The 16,633-nt window shown below is 33.5% G+C and overlaps 1 long non-coding RNA gene and 1 pseudogene across 1 annotated transcript in view; one reads left to right on the top strand and one right to left on the bottom strand.

Moving 5' to 3' along the window:
- Positions 1-16,633, bottom strand: part of LOC110349663 (uncharacterized) — a 49,815-nt gene that overhangs the window by 12,609 nt on the left and 20,573 nt on the right. The window lies entirely within an intron of this gene.
- LOC147825071 (U2 spliceosomal RNA) lies at positions 6,564-6,672 on the top strand (annotated as a pseudogene).

Below are 16,633 nucleotides of genomic sequence, written 5' to 3'. Positions count from 1 at the left end.
TTATCACTGGCTCCTCCTTTCTCTCTCTCTTTCCAGCCACCATATTCTTCTGCCAGGCCATTTCTACCTTGGACTAAACCCTCATCTGAGTTCCAAAAGAAGAGGAGAAAGAGAGGAGAAGTAAAAAAAAATTACTTTGAAAATACTGGCTGAAACTAACCAAATTTAGAGAAAGATGTAAAACTACAAATTCAAGAATCTGAGCACATCCCAAAAAGAAAAAGAAACATTCAAAGAAATCTACACTATGACACATCACAGTCAGAATTTTATAATTTAAATATAAAGAAAAAATATTGAAAGCAGCAAAAACTAAATGACAACTTACTTAAAAGGGCAAAGTAACTGAAACAACAACAGATTTCTCATAAACAACCATGGAGGCCAGAGAAAATGACACAATATTTTTCAAATGCTGAATGATAAAAACTGTGAAATGACAATTATATATTTAGCACAAATATCCTTTAGAAATGAAAAGGAAATCAGATACCCTCAGATAAAGGAAAATTAAGGGCATAAAAGAAGGAATTGGGGAACATCAAGAACAAAATGGTGGAAGAGAGGGAAGGAGGAAGGAAAGAGGGAAAAATCTTTTTTCTCTCTTCTAAATTATGCTTGATGTTTGAAGCAAAAGTTGGAATATATATGTGATTCTAAATATATGCAGGTGACTATTTAAGGAATTATACTATAGGGCCGGGGATTTAACTCAGTGGTGCCACCCCCTGCCTCTCAAGCGGAAAGTCCTGAGTTTGATCCCCAGTACCAAAAAAAAAAAAGAGAGAGAGAGAGAGAGAATTATACTATTAAAAAGGAGAGAGTAAATTTACATACAGGGTGTAAGATTTCTGTACTCCATTAAAAATGATAATATTAATAAACATATATTATGGGTATATAATAACTGCTATTGAAAGAACTATTCAAAGAGACAACATTCAAAAACACAATAGATGACTCAAAATGATACTGTAAAAATTGTTTCAAGTAAACCACAAGAAAGAAGGAAAAATACAATAAAGAAACAAAAAACAGAATAAATAGAAAACAAAATCAAAGAACCCATGGCTTCACACATGCTAAACATTTATTGTACCACAGAGCTACACTCCTAACTCTGGCTGGAATATTTCTAAATGAACCCAAACTTGATAGTGTGTAAAAGAATTTCACTTCAAATATAAAGGTAAAGGTAGGTCAAAAGTAAAATGATGAGAATAGATATGTCATGAAAACATTAATCAGTGAAAACAAGAGGAGCTGTATTAATATCATGTGTGGTAGACTTCAGACCAAAGAAAATTACCAGGGACAGAAAGGTACATTATATAATGGCAAAAGGATCATTACACAAAGAAGAAATAACAATTCTAAATGTGTATTCATTAAATAATAGAGCTACACATGATGAAAGGATAACTAAAGAAATTTTCAATTACAGTTGAATTATTCTACACTTCTCTCAGCAACTGGCAAACTAACTACATGAAAATCAGCAAGGATATAGAGAACTTAGTATCACTAACTCACAGGACACAATGAACATTTATAGAACACTCTTTTCAATGATAGCAAATTATGCGTTTTTTCAAGTGCCTACAGAGCGTATACCAAAATAGACCATGTATTGGACCATAAATTAAGTCTCAATGCATTTAAAATAATTAAATCAGACAGGATGTGTTTGCTGACCACAAATTATAAAAAGAGAAAAGAAAATCTGTGAACACATGAAAACTAAATAACATAATTTTAAATAATCCAGAGGTCAAAGAAAGTCTAAAGGGATATGAAAAGTATATTGAGTAGAATGAAAATTAAAATATAATATGTCAAAATTTGTGAAATGCAACTTATGCTGAGAGAGATGATTATGGCTTTAAATTCATACACTAGACAAGCATAAAAGTCTCAAATTAGTAATCTAAGCTTCTCCCTCATTGTCCTACGAAAAGAAAAGAAAAATAAACCCAAAGCAAGCAGAAGGATCAATAAACACAAGAAAATACATCAACTGCATTGAAAACAAGAGATAATAAAAAATTCAATAACAGCAAGAGCTAGAATTTGTAAGATCAATAAAATTACCAAATCTTTAACAATGCTGACAAAGGAAAAAACAGAGAGACATAAATTATAATGTCAAAAATTTAGAATATCACTAAAGAGTCTGCACACAAAAAAGGAAAATTATGGATAACTCTACACACATGATTTCAATAATTTCAACAAAACAGACTAATTCCTCAAAAAATACAATACACCACAACTCAGCCAAGTAATTTTTATAATTATAGCATAATTTTTATAATTATAGCATAATTATTGAGAAGATTGAATTCATAATTTTAAGATAGTCACAAAAGAAATCTCCCAGCCTAGATGGTTTTACTGAGAAAATTTCACAAACTTTTAAAGAATTGACAATAACTGCCACACAATCTCTAACAGAAAATAGGAGAGGAAATATCACTTGTATTTTATTTTTATGAAGCTAGTGCTACCCTGTACCAGACTGGCAGTACTTAAAAAAAAAAGCTATAGACAAATATCCCTAAGAAATATGGATGTAAAATTCCTTAACAAAATATTAGTAAATAAAATTAAGTAATATATAAAATACAGACTATCTCTAACTTAACTTGTTTGACTTAGGAACTTTCTTTACTTTATAATGATGAAAAAATTATACAGATTCATTAGAAATCATACTTCAAATTTTGAACTTTTCACAGGCTAGTGATAAGTGGTACCATACTTGAGATATTGAGCAGCAGCTTCAAGCCACTGATCCCAGTGACCCAGACAATCACAGGAATCAACAACTGATACTCAATCATGTGCTGTGTTATGAGAGATTTTTGGATACCCATATTCAATACATTAAATAGCATATTCAGCATTATATTGTATAATAGATTTTATGATAAACAGGCTTGCCCACCTATAGGGTAATATAAACCTTCTGAGCATGTTGAATATAGGTTAGGCTAAGCTACCATGCTTAGTAGGTTGAGTGTATTAAGTGTATACTTAATGATATTTTCTATTTACCCTGGGTTTATCAGAATATAACCCCATCATAAATAAATTTTAATTATAATTCCAACAATTATAAACAATTATCGCATGAGATTTATTCAAGGGATGTAAGGCTAGTTCAATATTGAAAAATCAGTCAATTAACAGGCCAAGGAAGAAAATTACATAATTATATGAAGGAATGCAGAAAAAGTAGTTGACATAACTCAACGGCCATTTACTTCACAAGTTTTCAGAAAAATAGATGTAGAGATCCCCTTCTTCAACATGATAAAGAACATTTTTAGGAATAACTGATTGAATCTTTCCTTTTAAGATGCAGAACAAATAAGGAAAATCAGTTCTCATGACCATTATTCAACATAGTCCTAGAAGTTCCACCTAGGACAATAAAGCAAGAAAATAAAATGAGTACATATCAAAAAGGAAAAAACAAATGGTCCCTGTTTAGAGATAACATGATTGTTTGCATAGAACATCAAAGAAATCTACCAAGAAAAGCCCCCAGGACTAATAAAAAGGCTCATGAAGAAAAATATAAAAAATTAATTGTATTTTTAAACACTGCCAATGAGGACCAAAATTTGAAATGTAACAATATTACTTACAGTTCCTAAGAAATGAGATATCCACATGAATATCTATCAAAATGTATAGCGTTTGTTTGCTAAAAACTACAAAATATAAAGGAAATAAAAGATAATATAAATAAATGGATAGACATGTTCATGGTCTGGAAGATTCAATATTGTATTTTTGTTTTTTTGGTTTTTTTGGTACTGGGGATCGAACTTGGGTCCTTGCACTTGCGCAGCAGATGGCGAAATCATTGAGCTAAATCCCCGGCCCAAGATTCAATATTGTAAAGATGTCAATTGTCATCAAGTTGATATCCAAATTTAATACAACTCCTATTAAATTTCCTATTTTTTCCCAATTTTCCTATTAAATTTAGATAATAGTTAATATTACTCTAAAATTTATGTGGGAAGGCAAGGGAACTAGAATATTTACATTGTTTTGAAAAATCAATGAAGTAGAAGAAATCAATCTACTAGGTATCAAGACTTACCACATAGCTAGAGTTAACTAGACTGTGATACTGATGGAAGAATAGACAGATCAATGGAACAGAATATAGAGCTCAGAAATCAGCCCCACTAACTTGATACCAAAATAAAAGCAATTTAGTGGAGAGAAGATAACCTTTTCAACAAATGGTATTAAAGCACTAGCCATCCATAAGACAAAGCAATAAAATTCAAACTGTCTCACACCTTATAAAAAATCTAACAAAATCAATGAACCCCCTTCATGTAACACGATCATAGAAACATAATGGATGTTCCCTGTGGAATTCCTCGCGACACCCAGTGGGTCCATGTCTGCTCAGGTTGCCCAAGGTGGAGGTTCTCAAAAAATATCTGTAGAGAAAATAAATTAATCTGTCTCACAATGCTAAGGGAGGCTTGTGAAATAAGCCTCCTCAAGTCTGATTGTAAAGAAAGAACACTGCAGTTGTCAAGTGGGTTTGGGTATCTGGCTCCTCCACTTAATGATTTAGTTAACTAGAATAAATTATTTGTAAATTATTTAAACTTTTTGAACCACCAGAGCTTGCTGTAGGTAGTGAATAAAATCATAAAGTTTACATAGTATGCATTCCATAAAATGTTTCACCCCTTCTTGAGTTGAGTTGACTTCTCTTTGACCTCTACATACAACAGAATGACTATCTATGCAAAACTCTAAATTCCTGCATTCATTTGAAATTCATATAACTGCTTCATTTCAGAACATCTGTGGTTATTTGCAAAAGAGAATTATTAGTCCCAAAACAGAAATAAAAGAAATGATTTTCCCTCAATTACATGATACCTTATAGGCTTTGGAAAGATGAGAATTTTAAATGACCCACTTTTCTTTAAATTATATACATTTTATCTTCAGCACAGTAGTTCTTAGTTTTTTATATTTATCTTGGGGAAAATGATGACCTAGGTCAAGGGAGGGAAAATACTATCCAACAAAGCCTAGCTCTACCTACTTCTTAGGGAAAAAAAAGTTTAATAAGAGCAAAGCACGTCCTTGAAGTATTCCTATGGCTTTTATAGAGTCAATTACTTCTCAGGATTTCATTTCTTCTGGATGATTCTATTCTAAAGAAACTAATAGTGGTCTTTGAAATTAACTGGAAAAGGGTTTTTACAAATTTTTCCAATCTGTTCCAAAGAGGAAAATTTGCTTCCTGAACTTGGTAAGAGCATCATTTCTATTTGTTCAATCCCAATATACCCAGAGCTGAAGAAAGTGGCAGCCATTTGGTAGGCAATTCACAACTATCTATCAGATTAAAAAATGAGTGACTGAAGAATGAACATGGGTCATATAAATGAATTGCCAACTGAGTAAAGACTGCTGCAGCATAGCCAGAGAAACACCATTCCAGTCTTCTATTCTGTATGCCACCTACTTAGCCATGTGTGACACATCTGAAAAAAGGTTCTCTGTTTAACTTTTCCAAATATGAAAAGTAAACTCCAAACAGGCCATTTCATTTGTATCCCATAATACAGCTATTCTCCAAGAGAACCAAAGTCTACCTTCCTTTCACTTCCATCTATAGGCCCTACTTCTTATCTTTCTTCTAAAAATAGCTTTTGGGAGTTTGAAGAGTTGTCATAACTCTGATATTCTGAAGTTAATCTGAACTCTTATTAGTTTACTGGAGTAGTTTCTGGATAAAAATACTTGATTCACATTTAGTGACACAGCTGGCAAGAGTAAGTTGTCAGGGCAGGGTGAGAAAATCCTAGTCTAACTTTTTAAGTTTTCTAAATTGTACATTATATATGCTTAATTCTTTAAGCACTGCTAGCTGGTCCTTCAGAAAGACTACAGTCTTGAGAGGCAGGCGGCGGCACCATTGAGCTAAACCCTGGGCCCTCTTCTGCTATTTTCTATCTTCTAGATACGTGTGTGTGTGTGTGTGTGTGTGTGTGTGTGTGTGTGCGCGTGTGTGTTTTGTAGTTTGGATCTTGGAATATGCCCAAAGGCCCATGTGTTAAGGATTTAGTCCACGTTGCCTTTCAAAAGCAGGACTTACTGAGAGTTTATAAGGAAACCTGGCCCTTCCCTCTTCTTCTTTTTTTTTTTTTTTTTTTGAGGGGAGGGGAGGTCAGGGGCATTAAATAAGCTGTTTTGCTGCACTGCACTCTCTTGCCTTGTACTGCCTCACCACAGGCGCAGAAGAAGTAGAACCTGTGACTCATGGACTGGAATCTCCAGAATGGTGAACTAAAATAAACCTTTTATCTTTATACATGATTATCTCAGGTAGTCATTATCATGATAGAAAGCTGACTAATGATCTCTGATTCTGAAAGTTCATTTTGGTAGCTGTTGACATTTCTATTCAATCTCCTAGTCTTTTTTATCCTTCCCATTAATTTATCTATGTGTTCCAGGAGAGTTCCCTGACCTGATCTTCCAGCTCACTTGTTTATTCTTCAGCAGTAATCGCTCCTTGGCCTTTTGGCTAAGATCAAGTGTCGCATCTGTTCTTCAGCTGTATTAGTTCTATGATTTAACACATTCATGCAAAAATTTAGTTTTGGATTATTTTTCAGATGTAATACCGCCAGTCTTCCATTCATAACTACCTGATCTACTTCATGTTTCTTTTATTCTTACTTCTCCCCACAATGACATAGAACGTGTTTATTTTAAAGTCTTTGTCCATCAATCCTATAACCTTTTTGTTAAATTGCATATTCTATTTCTGGCTTTCTGTCTAGGACTTGTTCTCCCTCTTGCTTCATGATTTCTCTGTGATACCATTTTATTTCTTACTCCTATGGACTGAATCACACTTTAGTCAACTGGTTCCCCCTGGGAGTTGGGGTACAATATAGACACTCCAGGGAAACTCAGGGTGAAGATCCACTAGTACACCAGTGATCTAATAATCTTCAACTATTCTTCTTTTGCACATATCATAAAGTCTTGGCATCTATTTACAGGAACTGAGGATTGATATATAAATATCATAGTACTTTATATGGCTTACTTTTTGGGTAAAAGATTTGAATAATGAATGAAAACTAGAAAGAAGGAAATAAAATGAACTCATTTGTTATTTTTACTACTTTACTGATGACTTCAGCTTTGAGATTGGTTCTGAATGAATGCGTTCTGTGACTGTTAACATAAGACACTGGATTATGGCAAAGATGATTAATTTAATTTCATTATAAAAGACCTGTCTTTCATTTTAAATTTGTTTACATATCTTCCTAATAGTTCCCAGTGTCATTCCTAATTTTCTGGAAAAAACAGAAGAACATTTTCCCCTAGACAACAATAAGAAGTACTCCAAAGCTTTGTCTAATTGACCAAAATAACTACTAGCATAAACAAAATGTATAGGCTACACTAATCTATGAAAATTGGTTTCCTACCATCTTACAGCTTTCATAGAAGGAGGAAATGGGAGGGCAGTTATTCAATTATGAATATTGGACATCAGACTAGAGCATCCAGAGGATTCAATTTCCTATCAGTAAAATGATGATAGTATTTGATCCATTTATGCCCCCATATCAATGGCAAGATGGCCATTTAAAAAGTAGTAAATGTCATTGTAAATTTACACCCAAATAGTTAAGAGCAGAGACATTCTTGTCTGAACTAAAGATCACCACTGACAGTTCACAGCTATACAGCCTTGGGTGAGTGACTTTTGTCCTCATGTTTTTCTCATCTATAAAATAAAATTGACACTAACACATAACCCTATAGGGATACTATGGAAATTCAAGTAGAAAGTTTATATAAAATAAATGGTACATTGTTACTATCCTCAAAATATTGATGATTATTATCTAAGATGAATAAAAATATCCAATGGGATGTATAGTATTTTTAATATACTGACTACTGAGGGTTTGAGCAGCTTAAAGAAACATTTTCTTCCCTTTAGGAAATTGAGTAAGCATTTTAACTTAGAGTCAGGAGATAGAATGTAATTTAAAGCCAATTTAGTACTTGGAGCAGAGAAGTGATGTGGTCAAAGTGAACACACACAAAGAGGTATAAAATAGTTTTAAAAGCAAAATCTTAACTATCATAGTCTTAGAAATAACACTGACAACATGAGCCAGGAAACACTTCTGGAATTTTTATTTTTTAAATGTGATTTGAGATAGCATTTAACCTAGAATTTGTTCTTACAGCCTCAAAACTATGGCACTGCAGAGGGAATATAGTCCATATTTTTAACAATAAAATATAATTCCTGATAGTAGAAGTTTTGCATAAATTTATTTAGATCATAATACTGTCAATATAGAACAATAATCAAAAGAAACTGGGGCTGAACCAAGAGAGGAATTCATGGGTAAGCCTTGTATCCATGTTATAGGCTAAGATTTTCATCCATATGTTAAATTAAAGATTAGTTTATGAAATTAATATTTGTGATATTATGAACCAAGCACTACATAATATGTATATCACATAACATATATGTGTGTGTGTGTCCTTGTCTCTAGACCCTCTCCAGAGCTCCTAAAACCCTTATAATTTCCTAAGTAATAAAAGCAAATATGTCTTTTGTTGTAATATTTGATTTTTTTCCTTAATACCTGAAATATCTCCAGAGCCATAGAAGTGAAAGGAGTGTATTTTGTGTTCTGCTGTTGTTAACAAACCCTTTACAATCACATCTGAGCTGTTTCTGAATTGAATCCTTTATAATAAGCTGAGAGTCATAAGTAAATATTTCCCTAAGTTTTGTAGATGACCTAACGAGTAATCAAACCCCAGGAAGAGGTCATAGGAGTCTCTGGTTCACCTGAAGTCAGAAAGGAGATAGAGGAACAAGATTAGCATCTGAAGCAGAGGCAGTCTTGAAGAATTTAACTCATAGGAACTGATGCAAACTCCAGGTCCTGATGGTGTCAGGACTGAATTGAATTTTAGAACTCCCACTCAGTGTCTGCACAGAATTAGAGAATACTTAAGAGTGTGAGGGGAAAACTCACATAGTTGATATCAGAAGTGTTCTGTGTACAAGAGAAGGAAAAAACAAGGCTTTTATTTCCTTTTTAATAATTTAATTAACTGAAAAAGTGCCAAAAGGAAAAATGAATGTGAGCCAGTTATATGGTCTGCATTGGGAGAATAATGACTCCTCAAAATAGCCACATCCTATTTTCCCAAATTATGAAAATACTATGTTGTGTAGCAAAAATTTTATTACATAATTCTGTTTTTTCAATCGCAGATAGAATTAGTGTTGCTAACCAGCCAATCACTGAAAGGGCAAGATTACCCTATATTATTTGATTGAGTCTCATCTAATTGCATGAGTCCTTAAAAGCAATAAAATTTTCCATAGTGGATCAGAGATATGATTTGAGAAGTATTTGACCTGCTACCATATTGATGTTCTTGTAAAAGGATAGGAGGAAATGGGATGGCCTCTAAAATCTGGGACCACCATCCCAAAACTACAAGGAGCACAATTCTTCCAACAACTTCATTCTGTAGGTTATCTCTTCACTCTGTTCATTGTTTCCTTTGTTTTTTTAACTTAATATGATCTTATTTGTTGATTCTTAATGTCATTTCTTGTGCAACTTGGGTTTTATTCAAAGTTCTTGCCTGTGTCTATGTCTTTAAGGGTTTTACCTATTTTATCTCCCAGCAGAATCATTGTTTCTATTTTAACATTTAGATCTTTGATCCATTTGGAATTTAGTTTAGTACATGGTAAGAAAAATTCAATCTTCTGCATGTGGATAGTTAGTTTTCCCAGCACCATTTTTAAAAAGAAGCTGTCTTCCAGCATATGTTTTTGGGCCCTTTGTCAAAGATTAGATGGCTGAATTTGCCTGGGATTGTTTCTGCACCCTCTGTTTTGTTCTATTGATCTGCACATCTGTTTTTGTGCCAGCACTTGTTTCATTTTTGTTTCTGTTTTAATCACTGCAGCTTTGAAATATAACTTGAAGTCCAGGATTGTGATGCTTCCTCCTTTGCTCTTTTTGCCCAGGATAGCATTTGCTATTCTGAGTCTCTTCTGCTTCCATATGAATTTTAAGATTGCTTTATCTATTTCTGTGAGGAATGCTGTTGGTATTTCTATTGGGACTGCATTAAATCTGTATATTAGTTTTGGAATTAAGGCTATTTTGACAATATTTGTTCTGCCTATCCAAGAACAGTGGATATCTCTCCATTATCTGATGTCTTCTTCAATCTCTTTCTTCAGATTACTGTAGATTTTGTTGTAGAGGTTTTTCACTTCTTTGGTTAGGTTAATTTCCAAGTATTTAATTTTTCTTGATGCTATTGTGAATAGTATGGTTTACCTAATTTCCTCCGGGGTAATTTTATTATTGGGATACAGGAATGCTATTGATTTTTTTGTGTGTTGATTTTGTATCCTGCTATGTTACGGAACTTGGTTATTAATTCTAGGAGTCTTCTGGTGGAATTTTTAGGTCTTCTATGTAGAGGATCGTGTCATCTGCAAATAATGATAATTTATCTTCTTTTCCTACACATAGCCCTTTTATTTCTTTCTTTTGACTTTATTTCAAGTACTATATTTAACAAGGGTGGTGACAGTGGATATCCTTATCTTGTTCCTGATATTAGAGGGAAAGTATTCAACTTTTCCCAATTTATTATGATGTTAGCAGTAGCTTCCTCATAAATGACTTTTATCAGATTGAGATAGATATCTTCTATACCTATTTTTTCAGAGTTTTCATCATGACTGGATGTTGCATTTTGTTAAAGACTTTTACTGATTTTACTGATTTTTAAAATGATCATGTAAGTTTTATCCTTATCCTTTATCCGTTTAATGTGATGTATTACATTTATTGATTTGCGTATGTTGAACCACCTTTGTATTCCTTGCATGAAGCCTACTTGGTCATGATATATGACTTTTTGATGATTTATTGCATTCTATTTGTCGGTATCTTATTGAGGGCTTTTGCATCTATGTTCACTAAAGAGATTGGCTTGTATTTACCTCTTTTTTAGTTAGGTTCTTGCTGGATTTCAAAATCAGGGTAATGTTAGCTTCCAGGAATGATTTTGGGAGTACTCCCTCCCTTTCAATATCATTAAAGAGTTTGAGGATTATTGGTATTAGATCTTCCCAAAATTTCTTATAGATTTTCATGGTGACCCACTGGGTCCTGGGCTTTTCTTAGTTGGCAGATTTTTAGTATTGCTTCAATTTAATTGCTTGTTATGGGGTTCTTCAGGGTTTTTACATCCTCTTGGTTCACTTTTTGATTCATTTGTATTTATGTATTTGAGTACAGGTTTTCAAAGTTTGGTAGTTCCTATGTATCATGTATATTGAGTACAGGTTTTCAAAGTAGTTACTAATAATCTTCTGGATTTTGGTGGTGTTCACTGTGATCAACTCTTTCATTTCTAATGCATTAATTTGGGTCTTTTCTTGCTTGCTTGCTAAAGATGGCTCAGGGTTTGTCTATTTTGTTTATTCTTTTGAAGAAGCTGAACTTCAATTCATTGATTCTTTGTATTTTTTGTCTGAATTTCATTAAATTCTGCTCTGATATTTATAATTTTCTTCCTTGAACTGGCTTTGGATTTGGATTGGTTTTTTTTTTCTGGGATTATGAGGTGTATCATTCAATTTCTTATTTGGGCTCATTCTGTTTTTCTGATGTGGGCATTCACAGCTATGAATTTCCTTCTTTGGATTGCTTTCACAGTGCCCAACATGTTCTGATCTGGCATTATTGTTTGATTCTTGGAAGTGTCTAATTTCTTGCTGGATTTCTTATATGAACCATTGATTATTCAACAGTGTATTGTTTAATTTCCAAGTTTTTGCATAATTTCTGTGGTTTCTTTTGACTTGACTTATATTGTGCTATGATTGATAATATTCAAGATATAATTTTGATTCTTTCACATTTACTTAATCTTCCTTCATGGGCTACTATGTGGTCTAATTTGGAGAATGTTTCATGTGCTGCTGAGAAGAATGTGTGTTCTATTGTTGCTGGGTGGAACACTGTCAATGACTATTAAGTTCATTTGTTTATAGATTTGTTTCAACTTAGATATTCCTTTGTTAATCGTTTGACTAGCTGATCTGTCCATTTGTGACAGTGGGGTATTTAGGTCCTCCACTACAATTGTGTTGGTATTTGTCTGATCTTTTAGGTCCATTAGTGTTTGTTTTATAAAATTAGGTACTCTGGTGTTCGGTGCACATACGTTTGTATTTATTTTCCTTTCCTGTTGAATTGCTCCATTAACCAATATGTTACGACCGTCTTCTGGCCTCAAATCAATTTTGACTTGAAGTCCAATTTATTTGAAAACAGATAGCTGCCCCTGCTTGTTTGGGGGTTGCTATTGCATGGAATAGTTTTCCACCATTTGATTCTTAGTCTATGAATTTATTTCTAGACTAAATATGTTTCTTGCATACAGGATATTGGCATGTTTTGTTTTTTGATTCAATCTGTGTATTTTGATTGGAGAGTTGAAGCCATTCACACTGAGAGTAATTACTGAAAAGCATTGACTTTTCCTGTTATTGCAGTATTTTCCTGTTGTTAATCCCCCCCACACCCCGTTTAACTGTTCTACATACTTGGTGTATTCATTGCATTGGACTTTTTGGTATTATTGGCTTCGTTTTCTCTTTCTAGGATAACCTTGAGAAGATTTTCTAGTTTTGGTTTGGTGGCCATGAACTTCTTAAAGTTCTGTTTGTCATGGAAATATCTTATTTATCCATCAGTTTTGAAAGATTATTTTGCAGGATATAACACTCTGGGTTGGAAGTTGTTTTCTTTTAGAGTTTGAAACACTGCACTGCAAGCTTTCCTGGCCTTTAAGTTTTGTGTTGAGAAGTCTGCTGTTATTCCAATGGGTTCACCTTTATGAGTGATTTGTTGCTTTTCTGTAACAGCTTTTAAAATTCTGTCCTTATGCTGGACTTCTGGGATTTTGATTATCATATGTTGTGGAGTTCTTTTTTTATTGTGCCTATTTGAGGTTCTATATGCCTCACTTATCTGTTTGTTAAATTCTTTTCCCGTACTTGGAAAGTTTTCTGTTATTGTTTCTGTAAACAAGTTTTTTATGCCATTTATGCTGTCTTCTGATTTCTCACTAATTTCAATTAATTTTAGGCTATTCCTCTTTAAATCACTGAGCAGATTTTAGAACCATTTTTTCACATTCTCTTATTGTTTTTTTTTTCTCTTTTTTATTGTATCTCTGTGTATATACTCACGGGCATCAATCCTATCTTCCATTTCTGACACTCTGTCCTCACATTGGTCATTTCTGTTGCTCATACTTTCAATAGAATTTTTAATCTCTTGGATTAATGTTAGGTGTCTTTTGATGAATTTCCATTCTTTGCTAAATTGGTCATTTGTGTTCTGTATCATTTTGTTTAGCTCAGCTAGCTTTTTATTAGTTTCTTTTGTAAACTCACTGATTATTTTGTTGATTAAATCTGTTATCTATATAGTTATATCTTATATTAGGTCCCTGAGCACTTTGCCCCTTATTAAACTTTTTATCTTGTCTTTTATCATTTCAAATAATTCAGCTGTGTGGCTTTTGATTTCCTCTTCATTGATGCACCATGGATCAGTAGTGAGGGAGACTATATAGTGAAAATTATGCCAAAATTCTTTCTTAAGCCGCCCATATAACACAGTATTATTTTATATATTAAATTCACCAAAGTAATATGTACATTTGAATAAATAAAATTGTACTTTATATAAGAAATGTGTAAAAATTTTATTTCACATGTTTTATTTCACCTACCAAATATAGCTGCATTAGTGTCAGTTCAATGCAAACCCATTCTATATTCATATGTATGCACATTTACTCAGATAGGATGTGTAGTAGTTAGGTGGGTAAGGGGTAAATTATAAGTCCACTTGAAGATGTCAATACAGTCTTAATTCTCTTGACTCCCTTTCTCTCACAATCTATATGAAATTTTTCATTCTGCCTTCAAATAAATGCATTTTAATACCTCTACTGCTGGCTCAAGTCATTATAATCCCTCACCTGCATATACATCAGTCTACTTATTGATCTCCCCTTGTCAACCTTCACTTCCTTTCATCTACTCTTAACATCACCACTCAGTGATAACCACTCCAAGTCCTTGTTGTACCTACCGTAAACCCACAAAGCACATCTTAATTCAGACCTTTCATTTGCTCTTTTCTGTACCTGAGACACTTAGCCCAAATATCTTTAGGATTGCTTCTCTAATTTCTTCAGGGCTTTCCTCACATTTGACATTCTTAGAGATGCCTCCCCTGCTCAATCTCTCTAAAATCTCAAACTCACAACCTTATCATATACCACTGATAAAATAACAATATATTTTTATACACTCACGAGTATATATTACTTTAGTGAATTTAATATATAAAATAATATATACTGTGTTGTATGAGCAATTTAAGAAATTATTCTGGCATTTTATATACTATATAGATTCTCCCAAAGCTAGTTCATTGTCCATCAATGAGAAGGAAATCAAAAGCCACACAGCTGAATTATTTAAAATAATAATTCATCATATTAGTTGGCTGTTTGCCCTTCTAACATATAAGAGTCTTTAGAGCAGAGAATATTTTAAATCTTTTTTTATGTGCTGCAATACCTTAGCATCGAAATAATCCCTGTCTCATAGTTAGTGATCAGTAAGCATTTGTTAAATGATTGCACAAATGAATACAAACAGTTACTTAGTGGGTTTCATTTACTTAAGTCTATATAAAAGTGAGGAAAGTACTAATTAATAATAAAGCTTTTGTATATGTCATTCACAAGATATAGTTATTTAGTAAAATAACAAAAAACATACAGTTTTTTAAATGAAATTATATAAATGTAAAGAATACGCAGGAATTCTTATGCCTACTTCCAAATAAATCACCAATAAACTTCAACACATTTGGTTATTGTGGGACAGGTTCATACCCTATATAATTCCTTTCTTCTAGCTATGGGTAGGATTTATGATTTGCTTCTAACTCAGGCAATATGGCAAAGATGATGAGACGTCACTCCCTTGGATAGGTTATGTTGTATAGCAATGGTGAAGTATTATGTTATATAGCAAAGGGAATTATAGATGTAATTAGAGACGAGTTTGAGTTACCCAAAGGGAGAGTATCATGGGTGGCCCTGACAAGTTAGTAAAAGCCTTAAAAGAGAGGCTGGGTGCTCCCTCAGGTGAGAGACTTTCCTCACTGGTTTGATGAAGTAAGAAGTCATATTGAGAAAGTACAACAGGGCTGGAAATGGTGGGAATCCTCTAGGAACTGAGAGAGGTCTCCAACCTACAGCCAGCAAAAACTGGGTCCTCCTTCAAGAAAATGAATTCTGCTAACAACATAAATGAGACGGGCAGTGGATTCTTCCCATATGAGCTTCACATTAGAACACAGCTGACTGACAACTTGGAGGCAGTCTTGGGAGATCCTGAGAAGAACACCCAGCTAAGAATTGACCATGGAAACCTCAAAATAATAAATGTGTGCTGTCTTAAGTTATTCTGTTTGTAGTAATTTCTAACATAGACATAGAAAGCTAAAGTAATGATTTGGGGGATAATTGTAGTCCAGGCTTCATCTTGTCCAACTGTCATTTGCTGAGGTGTCTACATTTTCCTTTAGTTATTATTAAGGGCAGAAACTCTATGATTTTGATCATGATCTTACTGAAAATAATCTTTGAGGTCTGAGTTTTTAAATTTCTGTGGAAGAATTTGCCTCCTTCCAATATGCACTAGTTAATGCTGGTCACCTTCACTTCTTAGCAATAATGGCTGTAAGAATCATTGTTCTACTTAAACCTATAATTTTCTTTGCTTTGTTTTGTTTTCAATTTTATTAGTACAATGTTTGCAATTCATACCACCTTCCTCTTTCTCCATCCCCCAAGGGTTCCCCTATCCTCTTTTTCATATTTGATACTATTTGTCTTAGCTCATCCTATAGCATATAGTGTTTACATTCATTGAGGTAATTAGGTTCCTGTACATGGCATATCTTTGTTCTTCTTATATCCCCTTACCCTCTTCCTCACCCCTCAACCTAGTTCTCTTGGACTGCTTCTATATTGCTAGAGATCCATTCCCTATAACTTGATCTGTCTTTTTCCTGGTGCTACTTGTATTAGTATACCTTCATGATTAGAGGAATGATGCTTTAAATGTCCTTCTCCAGGGATACTTGCTTCTTACTAGGAGAGCAAGTTGAGACTAAATCCACCACAGCACAGAACTCTGAGGACTGGGTCCTGTAGGACTTATGATCTCTCTTTTCAGGTCTAAAAGACCAAAAGGACAGCATTATTTAAGAAGTCAATTTCCAAGGTTATTCCAGTCTTGTCAAACTAAAACTCATTTCTCCTCCTACATTTTTCTTCTCTCTGCTCTGAAACATGTGTTAAAGGAAAGCCACAGAGAGGAACAAAAAAGAGAGAGAGACGGAGAGAGAAAAATATATAGAATTGAATGGAAGGAAGG

Source organism: Heterocephalus glaber, unplaced genomic scaffold (assembly GCF_053883595.1).
Source record: "Heterocephalus glaber isolate CG9 unplaced genomic scaffold, H.glaber_assembly_v1.0 deba00001509, whole genome shotgun sequence".
Lineage (NCBI taxonomy): Eukaryota > Metazoa > Chordata > Mammalia > Rodentia > Bathyergidae > Heterocephalus > Heterocephalus glaber.
This window is presented reverse-complemented; position numbering and strand designations above follow the sequence as displayed.